Source organism: Quercus robur, chromosome 1 (genome assembly GCF_932294415.1).
Source record: "Quercus robur chromosome 1, dhQueRobu3.1, whole genome shotgun sequence".
In the NCBI taxonomy this organism is placed as follows: domain Eukaryota; kingdom Viridiplantae; phylum Streptophyta; class Magnoliopsida; order Fagales; family Fagaceae; genus Quercus; species Quercus robur.
This window is the reverse complement of record NC_065534.1, coordinates 18,992,699-19,018,267: the sequence shown is the minus strand read 5'-3', so window position 1 is coordinate 19,018,267 and position 25,569 is coordinate 18,992,699. Positions and strand designations below refer to the sequence as shown.

At 35.1% G+C, this 25,569-nt stretch overlaps 1 protein-coding gene, 1 long non-coding RNA gene and 1 pseudogene across 4 annotated transcripts in view; 1 reads left to right on the top strand and 2 right to left on the bottom strand.

Annotated features, from left to right (window-relative positions):
• The window catches only part of LOC126724195 (G-type lectin S-receptor-like serine/threonine-protein kinase RLK1), a 50,214-nt gene that overhangs the window by 7,345 nt on the left and 17,300 nt on the right, over positions 1-25,569 (bottom strand). The gene's annotated exons all lie outside the window — the stretch shown is intronic.
• Positions 8,338-9,254, bottom strand: LOC126724203 (G-type lectin S-receptor-like serine/threonine-protein kinase RLK1; annotated as a pseudogene).
• Positions 15,474-24,990, top strand: LOC126724211 (uncharacterized). The gene is made up of 4 exons (XR_007654803.1): positions 15,474-16,003; positions 17,060-17,101; positions 23,307-23,373; positions 24,666-24,990. It is a non-coding gene; the product is annotated as an uncharacterized LOC126724211 (long non-coding RNA).

The window sequence follows — 25,569 nt, the reverse complement described above, 5'->3', positions numbered from 1 at the left end:
AACATATTCACATGTTGTTAAACTAGGGTTTATCACATCACACACATATTCACTATCTCTTTCAATATCAATTCTTTGCATGCCTAGAATAGGGTTTCATCATACTTTTGCATGTTTCAATCTTTGCAATCATATTTTTGGGAGGATATAAACTGTTTGAATAATGTAATATGATCATTGGCCACCATAATCTAAAAGATTGGTTTTCCTAGGTAGGTTGGGTGCCTGAAACCTTCCCAATTCTGTGACCTAGCATCCAAACTTAGATCAAGAGTTAGTAAATTATGTTTTTCTTATAATATTCTCTTTTTAGATTATAACTAGAAATCAAAGTGATATACTTTTGTTTTAGATTGTATCTAGGAGCAAGGCCATGTAATTTTCTGGTTATTATATGATATACAATTTTCATTTCATTATTAAAAGTGATGTATATTTTCAATTTTGGTTTCTTATTTTCTCTAATAAAATAAGTGATGACTCCATTATAAAGCCCTTGACCTAGGAGGAATGATAACAATAGTAGAACATCCACTGTCTCTTGAAAGGCAATAACACAACTTCATCCATTTGCATGGGTTTATGCCTAAAAACCTTCCTTTTCGATTTGAAAGGTTTTGGGGCCAGGGGTGCGGTGTTTCACAAGATATTATATAGATTTAAAGAAATAACACAAAATAAGTTAAAGGGTAAATATAGGAAAATTACCTAGACGTTTTGAGCTAATGCCTATGAGAAATTACCCCTTCTCATGTTCTACAAAAGCACCTAATGTTCTTTCTTGAAAGCAGTCATAAGCCCAATCAGTCAAAATTATTGTCTTCTCTCTTTTAAACTCCATATCTACACTTTTTTTTACAACAAATGATGTCCAACGGCATGACATTGAAGCTGTACACATCTACTTTAGCAGTGGCTGGCATATTTCTAAACACTCAAGTGCAACATACCCCTTTGTTCCTCTAATAATAGTATGAGTATGGCTTTAATTTATCATCAAAGACTTTGATAATCCAAAATCAGAAATTTGAGCACCGTAATATTTATCATGAAGTGTGTTTTGAATCTTAATATCACAATGGATAATCTCGCTGTTGCACTCTTATACCAATAACCATTGCACACAAAATTTTCATGACTTTCAGTTGCTTTTGAGGGTGTGTAAAATTGTGTAAAACAGTTTGTATATAATAAACACTAGCCGCAACCTACGCATTGCTTGTGATAATCATTTTTATGGTGGTTTTATTAATTTTTTTTTTAACAATTTAAACTAATTTAATAAAGAATAATGTATTTCATAATCATAGTTTATTTAGTATAAGAACAATCATAAATGTAATATAAGAAGAAACATAAATCATAAAAAAAAAAATTTGTTGTACCAAAATGAAAACAATACAATTTTTCTTAGAAATTCAAAAGGCAAGTTAATGAAAATATTCATTTTTTAATAAATATTTTTTTAATAAAAGTTATAATCATTAAAAATAATATAAAATTTGGAAATTATTCTTTTAGTTTTAAACAAACTTTCTCAAACCTTATTTTTCTATCTACAATCCAAAACACTGAAAAGCGTAACTAAGAAAACTAATAAACTTATCAATGATTTATTGGACCAATTAGGAAACAATTTGTTGTTGATAATCTATTAACGTTATTTTCTTTGCAGAAATTGTAATTTCATCCACCCAAAACATATTATCAAATAAAAAATTATTAGCAAAATCTAAGAATTAAATTTCTGTATATGTATTGTTATAAAATATTGGTAACAATTAAAGTAAAATTGCAAAAGCTTAAATTTGTCACCCATCTAATGATTTTCGTTTAGCTAACTTTTACTTTTCTCTAAATGAATGACAACTATTAACAGTACTTTGTCCATCACAAAAGATTAAAAATAAACAAAAATTAGTAAATCTTATAGTTTATGTGATGCCCCAATTTGACTGATTGTGTGATGTGTGTGGGTGTGTGATGAGTCCCACATCGGTTATTTACTGGGTTGAACTGGGCTTTGTTAATAACTACAAGGAGTCTCAATTGTGACTAGTCCTTTTGAGGTATAGCGCAGATGTGGCTAGCGCTTTTCCTTGAGTTGTTACATATGGTATCAGAGTCGGCCAGTAATCCCGTATGGGCTCAAAGACAGTACCCCACAAAGTGGGCCCTAACGAGGACGTTAGGGATTTAAGTGGAGGAGATTGTGATGCCCCAATTTGACTGATTGTGTGATGTGTGTGTGTGTGATGAGTCCCACATTGGTTATTTACTGGGTTGAACTGGGCTTTATTAACAATTACAAGGAGTCTCAATTGTGATTAGTCCTTTTGAGGTATAGCGCAGATGTGGCTAGCGCTTTTCCTTGGGTTGTTACAGTTTAACATCTAAATTGAGCACTATAAAAAATTATGATGTGTCATAGAATAAATAACAAATTATCAAAATCATGCTATGTAATATAATAATATTATATTTTTATATGCTACATTTAATTTTTTATAATGCAATAGGATAAAATTTAACAATCAAAGAGAACAAATAAAAAAACAATTTAAAAAACAAAGAAAAAAATAAATACCAAGTTATCCAAATCATGCTATGTAATAGAATAATATTTCTTTTTATATGCTATATTTAATTCTTTATAATGCAATAGGATAAAATTTAACAATTAAGGAGAACCAAAAAAAAAAAAAAAACAAAAACAAAAACAAAAATAAATCGCATTAACCTAAAGTAGAGTTTTAAAGAATATAAAAAATTATTAGCCTAAAGCAGAGATACAAGAAAAATAAAAAATCAACCAAAAAATTGAGAGAGAGAGAGAGAGAGAGAGAGAGAGAGCCTTTGTTTTGTGAGGGAAAACTAACCATAGAATGAGAGAGATAGTGACGAATTTATAGTAAGAGGGTGTGAATAAGAAGAGACAAAAATAAAGGAAGATAAAGGGGAAGAGAAGGAATGATATTAATATAAAGGGTAGTAAGGAGATAAAAAGGTAAGAGAAAGAGAAATATTGAAAAAGTAGTGGGAAGATGAAAAAGTAAGGGAAGAAGAAAGGTTGGAGAAGTATAAATATTAAAAATAAATAAATGTTAAAACAATTATAGGAAAATTGAAAAGAAAAATAATAATGACATGGACACTATTATGACTCAATTGGAGCGTAGCAACAATAAATACTATACTTCAGTTTTTAGACATATATAGATAGATTATATAGAAATATAATAATATTAGGCACATGTTTACAAATATTTCAGCACCCATTTACCCTTTTTGGTAATAAATTTCTTGGAAGTAAATACAAATTGTATTTATTTTTTTAGTGCATGGGAGATTGAATTTTTATCTTTCTCGTACAATGATCTAGTCCTACTTATGATTAACCATTACTTAAATTAAAATTTTACATAATTAAATTCATTCATTCATCATTTCTTGTCTATAGCTTCAACAATTATTCAAAATACAATTTTTATATTCACGTTAGATAGTGAAGAACTAGAAAAATACTTATTTATAACTATTATAAATGAGAAAATATTAATATGTTTCATAACTTTACTTTAAATGATTGACATGGAAGGATCATATGTTATCCACTAAATTAATTTATTTATTTTTGAATGTAACTATAGTTCAGTTTAGAGGGAAGGAAAAAAAAATTAAAGAAATAAGTAAAAAAGTTATTTCAGTGGTGGGCACCAATATAAAAGTACAATCAAATGTAGTATTGGTACTACCAAATGTGATGATGAAATTGTCAAATGTGAGAAAAAAAATAAGGGAACCACTAAATGTGATAAAAGTACTATTAAATGTGATATTGGTACTGCTGAATATGATAATAGAACCATCAAATGTGAGAAAAAAAAATAAGAGAACCACCAAATGTGACAAAAGAACAATGACATGTGATATTAGAACTTCACAATGTAAGGATGGAATCGTTAAATATGAGAAAAAAATAAAGGAATCATCGAATGTGACAAAAGTACAGTCACATGTAATGTTGGTACTATATGTGAGGATGAAACCTTCAAATGTGAGAAAAAAATAAAGAAACCATTAAATGTGACAAAAATACTTTCAAATGTGATGTTGGAATTATACAATGTGAGGATGAAATTGTTAAATGTGAGGAAAAAAAATAAGAGAACCACCAAATGTAACAAAAGTACTGTCAAATGTGATGTTGGAACTGCATAATGTGAGGATAGAACTGTTAAATGTGAGAAAAAAATAAAGGAACCACTAAATGTGACAAAATAACAGTCACATGTGATGTTAAAACTACACAATGTGAGGATGAAATCATCAAATGTGAAAAAAAAATAAGGGAATTACTAATGTGGCAAAAGAACAGTCACATATGATGTTGGAACTGTACAATGTGAGGATAGAATTGTTAAATGTGAAAAAGTAAAATAAAATAAGGGAACCACCAAATATTACAAAAGTATTGTCTAATGTGATGTTAGAATTGCACAATGTAATAATGGAACCATCAAATGTGAGAAAAAACAAGGAAACTATCAAATGTGACAAAAGAACTATCACATGTAATATTGTAACTATACAATATAAGGATAAAACCATCAGATATAAAGATTTGGTAACTTTTTTTTTTTTTTTTTTTTTTGAGAATCTAGTCAATCCTTTTTATTGATCACCGAATGCTATCATGAATTACAAGCTGTTGCACATCACTTGGGATGTCATTCGACCAAAAATGGGGACAAGGTATAGTTTTAGAAGCCTTAGCTAGTTTATCTGCTATGGAATTCCCTTGTCTCTTTACATGAACAAAAGTTGCTAATACAAAATTCAAAGCCAAAGCTTTAACATCATCCAGAATATGATCCAATGAGGTAAAGCAAGGAGAGCCCGAGTTGATAGCAGTAGTGATAGTTTCAGAATCCCCTTCAAAAACCAGTTCTACAAGTCCAAGTTGAAGAGTGAACCGTACAACTTTTCTACATGCGATGGCCTCGACCTCCTCCACTGTTCTAGGTAGTACCGTTCTGTTTAAGAGAGCACCACAGACCCTTCCATCAGCATCTCTAACCACTACTCCAACTCCCGCCTGCCAAATTTCTTTAAACAGAGCACCATCATAATTGACTTTATGCTATGTAGTCTAGGGCAAGTACCAATGTGTTGCACTTCTGGGCCTAAACTCAGGTATGGGAGGCTCTTGTGCTAGACGGTATTTGAGTAAGCTCTCACGCACGTCTTGGCACAGCTGATGAAATGGAAGGGAAGATGCTTGCATTCTTGTAGCATTTCTTTTGTTCCATATACTCCAGGCAACAAAAGCAAACCATTTGGCTAGGTTTGGTTCCTTTAAATTTGTGATCCCAATCCACAGATCTCTAAAGTCCACAGAACGCATGGAGAGCTGATTTCTAAGGCTTTCTTCTTACCACCAGACTTCCTTTAGTACTTGGCAACCCCACAAGGCATGAATAACGTCCTCAACTTCCTCATTGCACCATTAATATAGTGCATTCCTTGTGACATTCCTGGCCAGCAGATTCTTTTTGGTGGGGAGTGATTCATGGCAAGCTCTCCATAGGAAGTGCTAGATTTTATTTGGAATACTCAGGGACCAAATTCTTCTCTAACAACTGGTTTGGGCCGAAGTATCATATGGGCTAGGAGTGGAAAAATCCTGCTTGGACGTTAGCATTTTGTATGCACTCTTAGTCGAGTATCTACCTGACTTGGTGCTAGCCCAAATGAGAAGGCTAGGGACCCAATTTGAGCTTAGTGGAATTCCAAGTATTTGTTGGGCTTCATGGGAAAAGAATTCTTGTGTTACCCATTCTTTAATCCACCTTGGCCATCCTCATCAATAAGAGCACATACCTTTGCACTCATAGGGAGGTTTTTTTTAGGAGAGATGATGTGTTTTGTTGACATATCAAGCAGCCACTTATCACCCCTACTCTGCACTTTAGTACCATCCCCAATCCGCCAATATGCTCCTTGCTTGACCACCTCCCTCACCTTAAGAATGCTTTGGCAAGTGTATAACCCATTAGTTTTTACCCCACTCTCAAGAACTGAGCACGTAGGGAAAAACCTTGCTTTGAAGACTTTGTAGAAGAAGGAATTGGTGTTATGAATTAATCTCCAAATCTATTTGCCTAGGAGAGCTAGATTGAATTTTTCTAACTCCTTAAATCCTAAACCACCATGTAATTTTTGTAAGCAAAGTTTTTTCCAAGCTATCTAATGGATTTTTCTTACCTCACCTGAATACCCCCACTAAAAATTTCTAGTCACTGCTTCAATATCCTTGTACAAATTCTTGGGGAGTTTGAAACACCCCATAGTGAAGGTCGGCATTGCTTGGATGATTGCTTTGATTAGGATCTCTTGACCCGCTTGTGATAGAAGCTTTTCTTTCCAATTTTGGATTTTGTGCCACACTCTCTCTCTAATATAGTTGAAGGTTTAAGATTTGGTAACCTAATATACTGGTATAGTTGCCTACTAGTTGATACCATGTCCCCTAAAAAAAAAAAAGAAGAAGAAAGAAAAAAAAAAAAAAAAAAGGAGGGTAGGTTTGAATTACCCATCATGTTTATATGAACACTAGATTGAATTTTTAATCATGAAATAATTTTTAAACGAGTCCTGTGAATTGTTTATATATAGCTTTGTATTGGGTTGACAGAGATTGCCGGTTTGAATGAAACTTTGTGGCGCCGCAACTATTATACCCAGCGTCACCACCATTTATGGCCATTGTGAGCTACCTAAGAACCTGCTACATAGGAAATCAAAGATAGCCTTAGATTTGGGTAAATCTTAGAAGTTTCTCACATATCCTTTTTTTTTTAAGTAGGTGTTTGCTCTCTCCATTTTTGAATTTCTGCACTTTCCTAGTCTAGGATTTTGAAAATTTGGGAATTTCTTTAAATCATGCATTTTTAATCTTCAATTTACACTTTCAATTCATGGGTCATGTTCCAAGTTTCGTCTATGTTTTTTCTAGATGATGTATGTGGGATGAATTTCATGCATATTAGCTCTCATGTATACCCATTCTTATTTATGCACACCAAGTGTTTGCTAAAATGACAAATTCCTAATAGGTCCAGTTTTTAAGTGTATGTCATTGTTATTGTCTCAAACTTCTAATTTGAATTAGGATGAACATTGTCTAGGAATCAAGTTTTGACTTTGATTATCATGCATTCCTTTTGTACATCTAGGCATTATAGGATTTGTCCTATGATTTTTTATTTTATCTATTGAGCGTTCCGTTCCGTTCCTTTCATGCTTGATTCTTTAGGATTCAATGTTGGACTAGTGACCTAAGAGTTCATGACATATTGCTGGTCCCAAGGTGCATTATGGCAACACATTGCCTACCCAAGACCACTGCTTCTCCCAGGTATGATGAGAGTCGATTCCATGACCTTAATGCACCCGTTATGTATTTTGGAGTCTTTTCCAAAATGTCACCTTCAATTGGAAGGGGCAGTAGCCTTTACCGAGCTTAGGCACACTTGTATCCTCAAGTCTTTCGGTCCTGTGCTTTATAGCTAGCTTAGCCCTCTAACATGGAATTATTGACCACAAAATTTTTTCAGATGCAATAGATTGAACCTAATTATCAAAATCTAACATTTTCTTTAGGTCACTAACCCATAGGCTATTGAACACAAACCATCTTAGCTGTCTTAGTTTCATTGCAAATTTTTTTTTCAGTCTTTTTCTTATGTTGTTTGTTGATCAGCGAGTAATTTCCTGTACGCACAAACACATAAAAGAAATAGAAAGAACACAAATGAAAGGAAAATCACAACCTCACAGGACAAGAAACAACAAACTCAGAAACGCAAAACAAACAACAGACCACACAGTTTTGCAAACCTCTGCTTTATAGTTCCCAAAAAAAAAAAAAAAAAAAACTTTCCATAGGAATTTTATTTATATTTTATAAACGAAACTTCTACCTTGACATCTATCTTTAAGGCCCTCATCCACCCAAGAGTACATTAACCAATATAACAAAGATCATTATAAAACAAACCAAAAAAAGTATGTGACTACAACCAAAAGATCTGATGGGATACTGCAAATAGAGAGCAAAGACTAAGACAGACATAGTTATTGTAAATCTTTAATGTTGGATTAACCTGTCCTACTAAACAGAAACAGGCAAGGTGGAACAAGCACTTCAACAACACCCTCAAGCATCTGCGTAACCCTATTCATGGTAGGTCTAAGAGATGGATCTTCTTGAATACACCAAATGGCAACCATCACATACCTCTCCAGCTTCTCTTTGTCATCCAATTCCTCCACATTATATTCAACTAGAGCATCTAGTGCTCCTTCCCTATAGCAATCATAAGCCCAATCAGTCAAAATTGTCTTTTCTTCCTCAGTTGTCTCCATATCTATGCTTCTGTGGCAGCAAATTATCTAGTAGCACGACACCGTAGCTATAAACATCGACTTTGGGTGTGATCGGCACGTTCCTAAACCATTTGGGTGCAACATACCCTTTCGTTCCTCTGATGTTAGTATGAGTTTTGCTTTGGTTCAATCTCAAAAGTTTTGCCAATCCAAAGTCAGAAATTCGCAGATTGTAATAGTTGTCAAGAAGTATGTTTTGAGGCTTTATATCACAATGGATAATTTGGTTGCTGCACTCTTCATGTAAGTACTAGAGCTCTCTTGCAACCCAAACTGCAATTTGGATTCTTTGATTCCTATCAGGTTTCAAGTCTCTGAAAAGAAAGCTTGCCAAAGTGCTGTTGCTCAAGAACTCATATACCAGTAATCGGTGTAGTCCCTCATCATAGAATCCAAGTAGACAAAAAGGATTCTTCTGATGTGTTTGACCGATCACATTCACTTCAGTCTTGAACTCTCTCTCATAATCTTGAAATGAACTATTTAATTTCTTGACCGCCACTAGGACACTAGAGCCCATTTCTATAGCTCCTTTGTAAACAACACCAAAAGCTCCCTTACCCAATTCTTCCTTGAAACCATCTGTAGCTTCTACAAGTTCTTGGTAAGTAAAACATCTCAAATTCATCTCCACAGCACCAAAATTTCTCATAGGAGTTTTGAGCTTCTTACGCTAAATAGAGAAAACACCCACACAAATTGCAACAATGAATGTAATGTTAACAAACACAGCTGGCGAGAAGCACTGACCACATGAGAATCAAATTGTCCTGATTCTTCTTCTTTGTTTCCAGAACTGGAAAACGATGATCCGGAAGTGTGATTGAGTTATTTTTTCTGATTTTCATCTAAGCCTCTGAGCCCATGATGCTTTTGTCCACTCTCCTATTAGGGAGAGGTAGCTTCTTTTTGTAACAGCTACCATCCTCTTTAAAAAGGGCAACAAGACACGTACAATCTTCCGTGCAAGACTTGCTGCATTGATCTTCAGTGTAAGGCTTCAAGAGTGCGTAGTTTTCTGAGTTTATCCGTTGTATATTGGTTATCACTTCAAAATAATAAAGATCATTTCTGGGACTTAGCTTGGCTTCTTCACAGCCTTCAATGAAGTCTGGTTTGCAGCTGCCATAAGGGTCCTTTGGATCAAGTAAGGAGTATCCCTTGGGGCATGTACAGATTGGCCTTTTATCAGATCCAAGGGTGCATATGCTATTAAAACCACAAGTGCCACGATCTAGTAATGCAGAATTGTTTATACAAATATTATCTGGCATAGTCCAAATCGGAGTCCAGCTTCCATTGGCATTGGAATTCTTTGGGTAAGAATATAGCTTGAAAACTCCATCAAAGTTGAGAGTGTCTCTATAATAGAAATAAGCAGATGACTCTAGCTTTTCTTGTAGAGGAAGTGTTTTGTTGTTATCTCTCAGAATGTATATATAGCCTGACTGGTTAGAGACTAGTTTTTTACCAGGATTTGATGGTACAGAATCACTTATACTAGTACCACTTGTATAATAAGGTCCACTAGGATTATCCGTGGGCAAGTTTATAGCATTGAGCACAAGATTACCTTCAGGAATCAAACGTAACTGGAACCTTTCTTTGGAAAAGTTTGTCCTGATTGTCGAGAAGAAAGCTTCCCTCCAATATCCATATTTTGTGAAGGCAACTACGTATGTGAGGGACTCTTGAAGCTCTCCCATAGCTTATTAAAGTTGCTATCTTGAAGCACAAAGTTGCCTGTGTTGTTCATAACACCATTGGCTACAGTACCAAAAATGCTATCAGATCTCCATAACTCATCCCCTTGAGGACCAGTAAGTACTAGCCCATGGTAAGCAGTTAGCTGCACTTTTGATCCCCTAGGTGCAGGGTTATCTAGTCTTGCATACCAAACTATGGTTTTATCTGGTACTTTGGCAAACCAAATGGAAAGCAGGAAGAGATCTGTCTGGTTGAGTGGGAGAAATCCAAAGGCAAAATCACCTGAAAGTGATAACCATGGAGTGCTGTTGTCAGTGGCTATGAGAGCTTCCAATGGTAACATTTTCATTTTGAGCAATAGAGAAAATTGGTAACAGAATTAGTAAGAAAAGAAGGTGAGGCAGAACAAAATCCATGACTGTCAGAGCGAAATGGGTTCAATCAACAAGAATACATGGACCTGACGGGTTTAATTTAATAGCCTATGACGACTGGGAAAGGAAAATGCTCTATTAACAATTTTGCTTAAAAATTGTAATGAGGGTGATGAGGATTTAAACAAACTAATGCCGCGTAGCATTTTTCATACACGAATGCTTAAATTGTTTGTTTTGTCTTTGTCTTTATAAATTTATTTGTTAGTGACACTGTTTTATAAATTTTATGTAGTTAATTTATAATATGATCCGTTAATCATTAAGTCTAGAGACTAATTACTTTTTACAACAACTGCGTGGGATTGTAAGTTACTTTTTTAATTGAGGGAAAACAAGGCCTATTTCAATTCCCCCACATTTTTTTTGGGGCATTCACAAATGGTGGTGATTTTTTTAAAAAAAGATTTATTATTGATTCTATGATTTTCTCACTTAATAACTCATTTAGCACAAAAAATTAAGAAAATTGAATGGGACATATGGCATAAAATTAAACTTCAATTTAAGATCTAATTGTATTTTATCTCAGTTTATATGATTTGATGAGACTTGAAACTTTTGGTAATAGAGTTTACCTGAAGTAGAGTTTTAAATTTCTTGGAATTTAGGTAATTGATTTTTATGTAGAGTAAACTATTGGAAATAGAGTTTAATTTATGGTAAATTGTCTTAATAATTAATTAGTGTAGACACTTGTCGCAAAATAAAGATAGCCTTAATAAAGAATTATATGCAAATAAAATTTTAAAAATTCAATAAATAATTAAATTGAAGTTTTATTTTTGTAAAGGAGGTTCTAACTCTTTGGTTGTAATGCTGCATAAAATAAAATGCAAATTTAGTACTATAGGGTTTCGATTTGTGGCCCAAACCCAAAGTATATGGAATCTCGGCCCAATGAGCCTAATACAATAAATTTGTAGAGAGTGGGTCAAAGAATTAGGTCCTAATGATTTAAATAATGGCTAATATAGAATTAAATGACAATCAAGCACTAACAAGACGTATTGATATTAATAGACTTTTAGTCCAAGGAGGACATAATTATGTATATTGATCACAATTAAATACAGAAACAATTTGGATTACTACAGTGTTTTCTTTCTCTTTTTTTCGACCTCCTTTTTACGCAGAATCCTTCCTGCTATATATCCTCCTCCGGACCATCCTCATCCTACACTTGTTGATCATCTGAGTCTTCACTTGAGTATCTGTCCCATCAGACACTCTCTCTAGTTCTCTGTGAATTGCGGTAGCCAAGGTAGCACTATTCAGAGGTCTTCTTCACATAAATGCGACTAGAAAAGTAGCTGTAGTGCATTTAATACGATAGTGGCAGCTTTCCCTTAGGTATTTTTAGGTCTCCTTCCTTCTTGCATGTTCATGAGACACATCACTATCATTGAAGTTTCTTGGAAAGTCACTTTAATTGCTAGATTACATACTTTGAACCATATTCATCAAGTCCGAGGAGGAGCTACTCCTCGGACAACCTTTCATTTACTCCCTACTTATGGGACCTGGTTTGGGGATATCTAGTAATTATTTGCTCCTCCTCGGACCCATCTATATCCTCGGATAAAGCTCAAGGCCCAACATACGATTTTGGGCCCTTGCCTCTATAATAGTCCCTTAAAACCCCAGTTTTTCCCCCATTTGAGAAGAAAAGTGAGGTTTTGATTTTTTAAGAGCTAACACCATTTGATTTTGTTGCTCACACATGTGGAAATTTCGTTTTCTGTGCCTTATGATTATCTCTGAAGTTTTGCAACCCACGAAGCATCATTAATTGCTCCAGGTGGCGTGCTGTTCCCTAGATTTAATGGCGAAGCTTAGATTCAACGGTTGAGCCTTTTCTTTGAAATTTGAGCGGGACAACTCTCACCCATTTCCATTTCCTATATAAAGCCTCAAGGGAACTTGTTTTCCTTTTACTTTACCAATCTTCAAACTCTCTAGTGATTTCTAGCGCTCCAACTCACAGAACTCTCCAAATTACAAAGCTTCCGAAACCCTTTCTTCAAGATTTCTTCGAAAATCTTTTAAAAACAACAGAGATAAATATACTCATTCTTGTAAGTTCTTATTTCTTTACATTCTCCCTTTTATTCTCGGCCATCCTCCTCGGCTTTTTTTTCTTTTGTTTTAGAAACTTCTTTCTGCATCATTTCTGTTCATTCAAATGGGTAGATTCAAGTATTTGGTAGATTATCCGACTAGTATGGAGAGCTTTAGGGCTAAGTACCATATCCCCCTAGGAGTAGGCCTACAATACTGTCCCCCAGACCGTGTACTTACAGATAGAAAAGAAGGTGAAGTTGTCATTCCAATGATCGTCTTTATAGAAGGAGGAATGACACTTCCAATGGGTAGGATAACTAGGGACTATTAGCTCAACCATAGGTTATGCCCACGTCAGTGCGCTACCAATATGTTTAGAGTCTTAGAATGTGTAGATGCGCGAAATGACTAGATGAACCTCGGTCTTACATGGCATGATGTTGCTCATTTGTATGAGTGTCACTCCCTTTTAGGGGGATATTACCTCAAATCTCGGTCCGACGAGGTGAGACTGATATCCTGCCTCCCTAAGTCCAATAAAGGCATGAAGGACGATTATCTTGTTGTCTTCGGGGGATGGCACGATGGTCTTCACTGCCTAGTTAGGGTAGGAACACCAGGTGGGGTACCTTAAGATCAGGTCTCTCAGCCGAGACCTTAGTTTTTAGAGCTCTCTCTTTATTCATTTTTGGTAATCTATCTTCTCGGATAATGTTCATTAGTGGTTTAACAAAAATTACCTTCTCGGATGTTTTTGCAGATAAAGATCACGTTTCTCCAAAGCTCAGTTTGGTCAATGTTCCCAGACTCAACTTTTTGTTGAGGTCAGAGATATTCGTAAGTGAGGATAATCATTTGCAAGTTGCTCACCTCATCCTAGGTTATGAGCCCTTGTCGCACATATACTAGGAGCAGGCCAAGCGTTAAGAGCAAGTAACCCCCGGCTCGCTCGGATAGACGTTTCCAAACCGGGGTTCCTAGTGAGGCGAGATCTCCCTTCTGTGGTATTGCTTGCTCAACAAAACCGCCCACAGTTTGCAATACCACTCCAACAAGTTCCGTTCGTAGCCGTAGCAGCAGCGGAAAGGATAGCCTCCTCTTCACATTTGTCACTTGAGGAGGAGATAGATAGATTTCGTTTTGCAGAGGAAGAGAGAACACCCGAGAGGCCTGTGGAGCTTTTGGATTCTAAGACCGAGTCTGATAGGCTTTCCATAGCTTATCAGCCAAGACAGACCATTGCTCTGGTTGAAACAAGTTCCAAAGAAGCAGAGATCATGGACCTTAAGAAGAGGCCGAGCTTAAGGAGTTTGATTGCTAATAGGAACAAGGGAGTAACTCCACCTGAAGCTCCCAAGACCTAGACTTTTGCTAACTTTTCTCTTCCCCCTTCTCCTCCTCTTGTTGATCTAGGTCTGCGAGTCAATCCCGATCCGAAAAAGAAGAGATCACCTCAAGAGCTAGAAGAGGGGGAAATGCTCTCGCAAAGGGGCACAAAACAACAAAAGACCAAAGACCCTCGAGACAAAAGGGCTAAATCCGTGGATAGCCGAGACGATGATGAGGTACGCTAACAATAGCGTACTTGGGCACCCGTAATAGAGATGGATGGAGCCCTTATCCCTTATGATTCTACGATAAGGGAATCTAGCAGGGGGCATTCTGTGCATCTGGCCCAAGCCCCAGAGTAGCCTCTCCTCCTTCCAAAGGATATGGAAGCTCTCAAGCGGATAAGGCAACCCGACTTGTTTATGTCTCTAAAAAGAGACCTCGCAATGGTGAGTACAGTTCCATCAATACCTTAATTCATTTCCCTTTTCCATTCGCACATATTTTTTATGTGTAATCCCTTTGGTGCTTTTATACAGGTCACTCAACAAGTCTATGTGGCCGAGGAATGCGTTAGAAATGCCCACAATAAATTTAAAGCCGAGTCTCATTCCTAGCGCGAAGTAGAGAAAGTGCTCAGGACTGTGAAGGAGGAAAAGACTCAGCTGGCCGAGAAGCTTAAGACTTCCTAGCATGAGCGTTTAAGCGCTTTGGCAGGGCTTAAGACTACTAAGACCCAGGCTGAGGACTAGCGCAAGCTTCTCTATACCACTGAGCTGAATCTAGCCACAGAGAAGGCGACAGTTCTAAGTCTGAAGGCCAAACTGCAAAAGGCCAAAGCAGAAACCCAGGCGATCAAAGAAACTACTAAAGCCATAGAGATAGCAGCCTATGAGCAGGGGATGCTTGAAATAGAATAGAGGCAGGCCGAGGAGGTGGCTAAAGTGTGCAGGGACTACTGCACTTTAACCTGGAATGAGACCCTTAACAGTGCAGGGGTCTCGGCAGACTCCAAGCTGAGGAAGGTGGGGAACGTGTATTTTCTAGAACACATAAGAGAGATTCCAGCCGACCCTTCTTCAACCGCTTTGCCCTTGCCTTCTCCTGAGCAGATTCCCAGTATTCAAAATCTTACTATTGATGCTGACTTCTACCGGAGCAAGTATAGGTAAAGAGGGCCTTCCTCCAACCAGTGATGCTTACACTACAAGAAAATCAAGCAGTTGCGGCGGACCTATTGCGGCGGGTGCCAAAACAGCCGCTATAGGTCGCCTTATTGCGGCGCGAATTGGGCCAGCCGCTGTACAGGAGATCTATTGCGGCGGGCCAATAGCCCGCCGCAATAGTTATAGCTATTGCGGCGCGCTACAGCGGCGAGCCAATATCCCGCCGTAATAAACGTGTTTCAGCGGCCCAAAGGTTAGCTATAGCGGCGGGTCATTGACCCGCCGCAATAGGCCCTTACATTTCCCACACCCGATCCTAAATTTTCCCTCTATTTTTTTTCCCTATTCATTTTAGCGCCTCTTCGTTTTCCCTCTGTCTCCCACACTCTCTCTCTTTCTCTCAGACACTGAAAATCTCCTCACTGTCTCATCTCTACCACTGCCCACAAACCCACAGCCACAGCCACCACCACCACCACCTCCCAACCCCCAACCACAACCACCACCACCACCCAAAAATCGAGCCTAGTTAGGTCCAAAAAGAAATGGGTTAGGTCTAGCCCGACCCATTTCTCTTATCCTTTCTAACCCTAACGGTTCATGCCCCTAATCTAGAACCTTCCCTCTTGACAGAAACCAATGGCTTAAGCAACCTGATCTCATCGCCTCAAACCGGCACCGCCATCAGTAGAGGCGGGTTGCTCCTCATCAAAAACCCTTACCGAGATCTCTCTAATCTAGGTTCGATCTCTCTCTCTCCCTCTAGACCTTGATTGGCCTTTCCGATCAACATTCCTTTGAGCTTTGAATTCGACCACTCAGTTTTGTCCAACTTGGTTCGCAAAGTTCCAGGTCTGGCTTTTTGTTTTTGTTTTTGTTTGTACATTTATCGCTTCAATTTGTGTTAAAGATTGCTTTTTTTAGATGTTTTGGTTTCTGGGTATCTGCATTTTACCATTTCTTCAAAGTTATAGACTGATTTCAACGGGGGGGTAGTGTTTTTGTTTTTATTTTTTTAGGTGTTTTGTTTTTTAGATGTTTTTGTTTTTGTTTACAATTTTGAACTTAGTTGGGTTTCTTTGGAAATTCTTATGTTGATGATAATGACTGATCTTATATCAGCTTTGTTTCAATTTTGAGTCAAACAGTGTATACAATGGGCTAAGCATGGTTGTGTGCATTTTAATGGCTTTTTGATTTCAACGGGGGGTGGTGTTTTTGTTTTTATTTTCCCGACTGGTAGTGGTGATGCAGTTGTGGGTTTGGTGGTTGGGGTTGCGGTTGTGGGTGGTGGTGGTGGTGACGGTGGCATTATCTATGAGAAATACAATGGACCTGATGTTCATTTGTTGCGTTAGTATTTAATTGGCTTGTGAGATTGATAATGGAACAACCAGTTAATTTACTGAAGTTTGTTTACTTAAAGCATGTTGATATATATATATATATATTACTGTGAATCACAAGATACTATTTGTTTGTCCATGTGCCACACCTAAGTGTCTGAATGTGTTCCAACCATTGGACCAATGCATGCTTTTATTCTGCTTGGACTAACAGTAGTGGTGCATGCCACTCTGATAGGCTACTCAGATTAAACTAACCTTACCTTGTAGAATATCAATTAGAATAAGGTATTCATTCAACTCCTAATTTGCTACGTATGTTACTGACTTATCATAACCTGAGGTACAATTTATTAACATTTGGACAACAGAGATGAATAAACAGATGACTTATTAATAGTTGTATTGTGATAAGTTGATGGCTGCATGGTAGGAGATATGGTTTTAGGTGGTCCAACATTTCCATTGATGTATATTGTTTTTCTCTGTTTTTATGGTTTCTGGTTTTCACTAATCCACTTTCATATCCTTTTAACAATATTGTTCTTGTTTTGTCCTGTAGACTATCGTTGTTGTTTCTGTTGCCCCGCATGGAGTTGTACAGGTTGGCTCTTTAAATAAAGTATGATAAGTTCAAAATTCGTTTGGTGCATTGTCACAATCATGCATGATTACTGAAACTTTTACTCCAAGTTGATGTTTGTGCAGTTTCCTATGGGGCTACAGGATAGATATTGAACTTAGCTTTTTCTTTGTTTATTTATTTTTAATTTTCAACATTGCTGTGTTTGGTATTATAGCTATTCAGATGTTAATTCACTTCTGTTGCAATACTTGCTTCTGCAGTGAATAGTGACTGATGAACTGATCAAATTTCTCATGTTTGTATGCTTTATTGATGATTATTGGTGCTTTTACACCAAAAAAAATAGTGACCATTGTAATGGTGAGAGGACGGAGATATCACCAAGTCACCTCTCTCAGGGCCCTGTTTTGGCAGGATCAATAATATAAAACGTGGATTTTATAAAATGTAGTTGTTTTGAAAGTGTATTGTAAAATAAATTATTAAAATAGGTAAAGCATCTTTTTAAATTACTAAAATTATATATTTGGTTGCTTCTCTTACTTCTTTTCAAGTTACGAATAGCTGGTATGTTCTTTGTGCAATATTCATGAAGTTACTATTTGGGCTGTCTCATGTAGTTGAATGAATTCAGCCTCTGACATTGGTACCTTCACTTCAACCTACAAGTTTTTGCAAAGTAGTCAACATAGTATTATTACCTATGTTTTGTTACCCCCACTATAACTACGTATTTACCTGATTTTATTTTAGAGGAAAGTGATGTACAATGGGCTAAGCATGGAAATTCTATAATGTGGATTTTTTGTTTATTTCAATAGTGAACTTAAATATCGTATTGTTACTAACAAAGAATCTATTAAGATTGAACTGGGGTTACTTTTCCCCTAATTAAGCCATACGAATTTAGGGACTGGGTTCTATGTCTCTATGGTTCAACCTGGTGTTCTAGGAATTCCAATTGAAGTGAATTCATTGTATAAAATACAATTAGTTTGTAATGAGTTTGATTGGTATAGGTATGTGGCTTTGAAGGTTTTGTCTTGGTTCATTGTTATTGACATCTTTGTGTTTGTCCTCTATGTGTTAGTTTAAATTTTCCAGTGAATAATTTGAATTAGATTAACTTTATTCTCTTCTCACTGAATCTTAGGTTTTTCCTTTTTGGATTTATGACTCAACTTTTGAATAAAATTTTGTTATTCAAATTTAATCTTCTCCACTAATGCAACGTAGTAAATTCTCTCAAACCTCCACTACCAGTTGAATTTCTTGTTCGTCCTTATACTAATTTCTGCTAGCTTGTCATTATGAGAATTTATGCTAAACTATAATGATTAAGTCAAAACAATGGCTATTCATTATCATGTTTTTTTCTTTGGGGGTGGAGGGATTGGAGTCTTTTCTATGGAACACTATTGTTAGAGCTAGCAAGTCAATTCCATTGGTACTATAGTGAAATTTTTATCACTTACAAAAAAATAATAATAAGTAACAAACAGACACTAAGATACTTTATTAAGCCATGGATGCTACTAAAAAAATTTTAGGGAATGAGTTATTTAAAAAAAGTGCTCCAATAAATGCAAGTATTATTAGCAATAGAGTGAAAATGTTTAGGGTCAATCCCTACCATCAAACGGTAGGGCTGGTAATGAGTTATTACCAAGTGCTCTACCATCAAACGGTTCTCACTTTGCCACTGCCACTGCCAAATTTCATGGCAGCTCAATTGGGTTTTCAAATCCTCGCTTTTTAGGGTCCCTCTCCAAATTCGTATGTATTCTCACTCATTGTACCCTAATGTACTACCATCTTCAGCATGTTTATTTATTTTTTTTAGTTTTGATTTATTTATTTATTTATTTATTAGTGTTATATAAGCTAAGAATCATGGGCACGTTGAAAAAATTGGACACTCTTGTAATTGGGTTTAATCCAAGTTAAATGGTTGTTAAATGTTAATTTGGAAAAATTTGTGATTTGGTTAAATCTGTCTCGGTAGTTATAATGCTTTGTTAATTTTTATTTGGTGATTTTGCTTAACTTTTTCACTCTATTGGGAATTTTGTCAGTTGAAAAAACATTTCTGTTAACTTGCATTTTCCATCATACCAAGTGCTCTAATAAAGTGCTCTAATAAATCTCTGTTAAATTTTAGGGATGATATTGAAGTTTAGGAAAAAAAAAAAAAAAAAAAGAAGAAGAATGTGTGTCAGTTTGTTTTTTTGTTTACTAATAAATTTCGAGAATAGAATTTAGCTTATTTACGCATGGTTGGAAGTACCCAACGCCATCTATGAATATAATGTATGTATGTATGTAAAATATTATTGCAGTAAAATAGTCTGATTGGATTATCATCGCTTTTTTTTTTTTTTTTTTTTTTTTTTTTTTTTTTTTGAGTTTGCAATCAATTTCCTCACACTGTCTGTCACACATACACCTAAAATGGCAAAATCCTCTTGCATTCAAAATTTATCATCTTTCAGCTAATATATAATTTTTTATAATCCCCATTTTCCTCTAGTTACAAGTTATTTGCTTCGTAAATTTCACAAGTTAAGACGACTTTTGTCAAAACACAGGCCACAAACCTTCTAAAAAACTACTAATAATTTCGGTCTACCAATTAAGTTGAGTAAACTCTATTAGATTTAAAATATTATACATGGTTCTCAAGATACTAAAATAAAACCAAGATTTTAAAATTATTTCACTGATTTGTGGGAAAAATAATAATAAACAAGCATTTTTCCAAAAAAAAAAAAGGAAAAAGGTTATTGGACCCTTGAGAACTAATTTTTAAACTTTTATCTTTTTTTAAGTACTATTATTCTTCACATGAAGCAAAATATTTCTTAACAAACTTAATTAACATTTTTTTGAAATATGCTATCTTTGGTTTTCACAATTATGTTTTCACAATTCTTTTTAGCGGGGCTGAAGATTAAATCTTTGGTTTTCAGGGAGTCAGTAAAATTTTCTGTTGGGGACAATGGCTGTTACTGTGAGACTCATGGCTTCAATGGTAGCATTACTTGGTACAAGTATGTGGGGTTGTCCATTGCATTTGAATGCTCAAAATACTAGTGTAGCATATAATGAGTTTGATTTTGTCATAAGATTGTCAACACAGTTGTGTAAAAGCTAACAAAAAGTGAACATGGGTGCTCTGTTTTGTGGCCTCTATTTTGATTTGATCTTTGGTTCTTAAAATTTTAAGGTTCCTGTCAACTTAAATTCTGGAGTGTTTCATAAGCCAGTTAGCCTTGTGAACTACAATTTTGAGAAGTATAAGCTTATTGTCACAGTTCTTAATGACCAAAATTTCAGTTAAACTCAGTCACTTGACCATTATTAATGATGAATGTTCCTAAGTTGTGGCTGGTTTAGACACCAATTCAGTAAATCAACCAATATCCTTGCATATTTAAGATAATTGAAAACCTCCAAAATTTCTAGTTCATGTTAGGTCCATATTTGTCATGATAAAAGTAAGAGTTAGACCTCGACGCTAAGTTTGTCTTGAATACTTCTGGGCTCCACTGACACTGTGACCCATGGTTAATGTTCATTATTTTATCAAATAATTTTTGCTAGGCTCCACCTAGGCTAAGTAATACTTTAATACTTCTAATATATGTGTTGGTTTCATGTTTGTATTGTAAAAATATGGCATGAAATATCTACATGAATGATAATGTAAAAGCAGCCAGCTTTACATCTGAACCCGAAAGTATTAGCAATAGAATTATTAGATGATGAGGAATTTCTTGGATAATTTTAAAGTATGCCTTTTGGAGTAATTTGAGCATATTTAGAGAGTATTGTAGCTGTAAGGTTTCTGGACTGACTTCAATCATGAGAGTTTATAAGGACTCATTTAGTGGAACAAGCATTCTCTTTTACTAGACTGGGGGAAGTTAGAGCTTATAATTTATAGGGGTTTTTTTTTTTTTTTTTTTTTTTTTTTGCTGCAATTGGTATAGTGCCTTTGGATCATTCACAGTGGTTTTATTTTTTTGGATTTTTCTATTCACTGATTTTTTTGGAATGTTTTTCTAAAAAGTTAACCTCTTTTTATATGATCTGTCTGCAATGTTGAACTTTTAACTTGCTATTCCACTAAGAAATTTTGACAATCAAATGAAATCGATAAAATTATATGCATGTTTGGCATTACTTTAGGAAGAGAGTTTTAATTATAGAGTTTTAGTAGTTTGTAATATAGAGTTTTAACTGAGAAGCTCTTTAGGTTTTTTGGCTTTTAAGTGTTTGACAAATTGTGTTAAACAATGCTTTAAAGTGGTAGATTTATAAAGCATGATTAGTGAATTGTAGAGTTCTTTCCCTAAAAGCTTCAAATTTTAGCTTCCTAATCATGAAGGTTGATGTAGTTGAGCTTTAAACTAGTTTTCTATTGGGGAGGGTTTGGGAATTGGGATAAGCATAGGTCTTATTTTTTTTTTGAAATACATTGAAAATGCTGTTACTATTAGTTGTATGCATAATTTATAGGTTTTTAATATATTTCATTCTTCTTTATTTAGGTTTTTTTTTTTAAATGCTGAATAAGCTTGAATTCCTATATATTTTATTCTTTACTAATAATTTGAGTCTGAAATATATGGAGTGGAGTCTATATGAAGCTGACCAAACCATGATATGACTTACAGTGAAAGAGCTTAAAAATCCCTTCATGAATTCCTTCCTTCCTTCAAACCCAAAATTCTTTTTTTTCTTTTTTATAGTATGTTGAACTCTGAGAAATGCCAATGGCTGGAATTTTGCCCTCAGATGTTTTTGTTGTAGTCTAACTGGGCCTTTTTCGACGACCCAAAAAGAAAATCCCAAAGCCTTGGTTTTTTTTTTTTTTTTTTGGGCGTGGGTTTATATTAGAGCATTCTACATTGGGCTCTTCCAATGGGCTTTTTTGCTGAATCCACCAACCTTAATAAAATAGTAAGTGGCATAAATTGTTTCATAGGTTTGACTAGTGACTGCATGCCCCTTAGCTTTTATTTTTAAATGACATTATGCATTTTATCATAATAATATATTTCAAATTAGAACATACTATATCAGTGACCTTGAGTTCATCTTAGAAACCAATAGTATTGATATTCTTAAAAGGAGGTTGGTTTTTGGATTGAAGGTTAAAGCATTGGTACTTAGCACTACTGTTGAGATATCAATGATATGATTTCTTCTTATAATTAAAAATTAAAAAGCTGTTAGAAAGTTATTTATTTAATTATCTCCATCAAAATTATATCCAAATTTGGAACTTTCTCATAAAGCCAATTCTTTTTCTTTGCCTCTCACCCTCCTTTCCATTTGTTTATTATTATCATCAATTTCTAATGTATGACTAATTGACAAGCACCAAGGCTGTGTGATCCCACTTCCTATATTTTTATTTATAGCACATCTTTTGGTTGGATTTATTCCTATTTTTTAATGGGAACCAACTTTGCTGAAATAGAGAGTGATTTCAGCACTGTTAAGAGGCAGGGACGAATAGAAATTCAAGATCATGCTATTCTATAAATAAATCTTCAAATCATTCCTTTTATATATTATATTCAATTGGAAAGCTATACATGAGTTAGTTAAAGAAATGATTATTTATTTGCTTTTGTTACTTTTCAATACAATGAGATCCATTAACTTTCTATGATTGTAAATGCACCAAATTGCTCATAAATATCTTGCACATGGCTTGATAAAAAATTCATTTATATTTGTTTGTCTATAAAGAAGCTAACTTTGGACCTTGATTTTACAATGAGATCCATTGTTTTTAGTCAAAACTCAAAGGATCTAAAGAAAGAAGCTTCACTTTGTTTGTTTGATCCATAGGGTGATGGGGCAAAAGGGACATTCACTATGGAACTATAAAAGGAAAATCCCTCACAATACTATTCTACAATCATCATGGATATACACACTTACAAAAAGAATCAACACATAAGCACTTATGTTGTAATTTTATTTTGGATGCTATTAATGAGATTATGCTGTAATTTCATACCAAATTCTTTTATTTATTTATTTATCATTTTGGTGCAAATATACTAGCATAAACTTGTGTGTTGTATCTAGATAAGCTTCCTTTGTGACTCACTCTCAGTTAAATTGCTTTGAAATGAGTCTTGTTTGAAAATTAACTTAGATATATATATATATATATATATATATATTCTTTTCTTGTTGGCAGATTGCAAAAAGAAGAGGCACTATAAGTTTGTGTGATCAAAACAAGTGAAGTTGGTGAAAAACTTAAGGTTCTCTTTCTGTGTGTGTGTGTGTGTGTGTGTTTGTGGTGGGTTGTTGAATTGGGGCAAGCAGGTGGCTTGCATGGAGTAATAAGGTGGTTTTAGCTGATATTGGGAGTGTTGACTATTTTGTGTAATGTTGGATGATTGTTATTGAGTTGTTTTTATTTGATTAATTCATTTTAAAGGCTTCTCTATATCTTTTTCACACATATGGAACGCTAAAATGGAATTGCATATTTAAAGAGATGTCCATTCCTAAAGAATATTACTAGTAATGATGTTATAGTTACCAAATGTATTGATAACTTCTCTATGCATTTAAATTCATTGTTTGATTAGGAACATAGCTAAAAGTGAATGAGTAAAGATGATTGTTGTTGAGTTGTTTTATTTGATTAATTCATTTTAGGGGCTTCTCTCTATCTTTTTCACACATATGGAATGCTAAAATGGAATTGCATATTTAAAGAGATGTCCATTCCTAAAGAATATTGCTAGTAATGATGTTATAGTTACCAAATGTATTGATAACTTCTCTATGCATTTAAATTCATTGTTTGATTTGGAACATAGTTAAAAGTGAATGGTTAAAGATGATTTATTTCTTAAATTGATGTGAAATTATGTAAATAAAATGTATGTTAACTCTTGATTTGTGTTTTCATGAAATCACATTATAGTTGATTAAGTTAAAGTATAGTTGCTGCCTGTAAAGTATGATATAGATATATATTACAATTATAGAACAATTTTACACTACTTAATTGGGAACATGCGCAAGGCAACCATGGTGACCAAATGGGATCCATCATCCCTAAAATTTGAATCTGAAATATACTGTTTCCCCCCCACAATTAACTGCTTATTAGTAAACTTCATTAGTCTTTCGTCATGAAAATGCAATCCCAATTAAAAGTATTGGTGCTTCAATTGCAAGCCTAATGCCATTGGCAATTGCCTCTCCCACCAACATTGTCACAATCATGGTTGTCCTCTTTTTGTTGTCCTTACTACCAACATGAGCATGGTTTGGCCACCTTTAACAATCACTATTAAGTGTGAGTGTGTTGTTCTTTACATGGTTATCACTATTACTGCTTGTTGTCATTGAGACCATCAGCAACCTTATCTCCTCTATCATCTTAAACACTGCCAGCTTAAATAGCTTTTTTTTTTTTTACCCCAGATCAAGAAACATGTCTTCATTTAACTTCTTCCCATTTTTTACCTTCATAATATTTTCTTGTCATTCTATTTCATTTATATGCACTTATTAAGTAATCATACTTTGTATGTAGGATGCTCCTCTGATTGAACAATCTCCAGCTCTCCCCAAATCATCAGCCGCATCTTATCAACCAAGAAGCTTATAAGTTTTATCTTGGAGTTCTTGGGCTTTTTTGTGTACAGAGAGAACTATGGAAGAACAACCGCATTTCTTGCAAGTGTTGAAAGACATTTTTAAACACTTTAGAATTTTGATTATAGTATTAGATTAATTTCAGCGGTTGTTTTATTCAAATGACCACATCTTTTTTTTGTTAATTTAAAGATGGTGGTTATAAACAATGTTATGTATTTGATAACATATTTTTATGTCAATATTATGTTAGTTTCAAGACATTTATGGTGTTGTTAATTAATTACATTCGTGATATTGTGTTAGTAGAGCTAAAACTATTACATGTCTTTTATAACAGGTTTGTGAACTTATTTACAAGCAAACAGCAGTTTTAAAACCCACTGGGAAAAAAAAAAAACCTATAGCGGCGGTCAAAAAGCGCCGCTAAAGGTTCACATTTTACGTTCTAAATAAATACCTATAGCGGCGCTTATAGCCTGCCGCTAAAGGTTTAAACATATAGCGGCGGGCATGCACCCGCCGCTAAAAGTACATTCAGCTCTTCTCATCGATTCTCTATAGCGGCGGTATCTGCCCGCCGCTACAAGTATACCAATAGCGGCGGGCATTATCCCGCCGCTAAAAGTCCATCTCATGAATTCTGAAGACATATTGCGGCGGTTTTATGCCCGCCGCAGTAAACCTTCACCCGCCGCTAAAAGGTGCATCTATAGCGGCGCTTCTAACGACCGCCGCAATATACCTATAGCGGCACTGCAGCACCGACGGGACGGCCCGCCGCAATAGCACCCGCCGCTATAGGTCGAATGTACCTTTAGCGGCGGTTTTTGGGGCTTTAG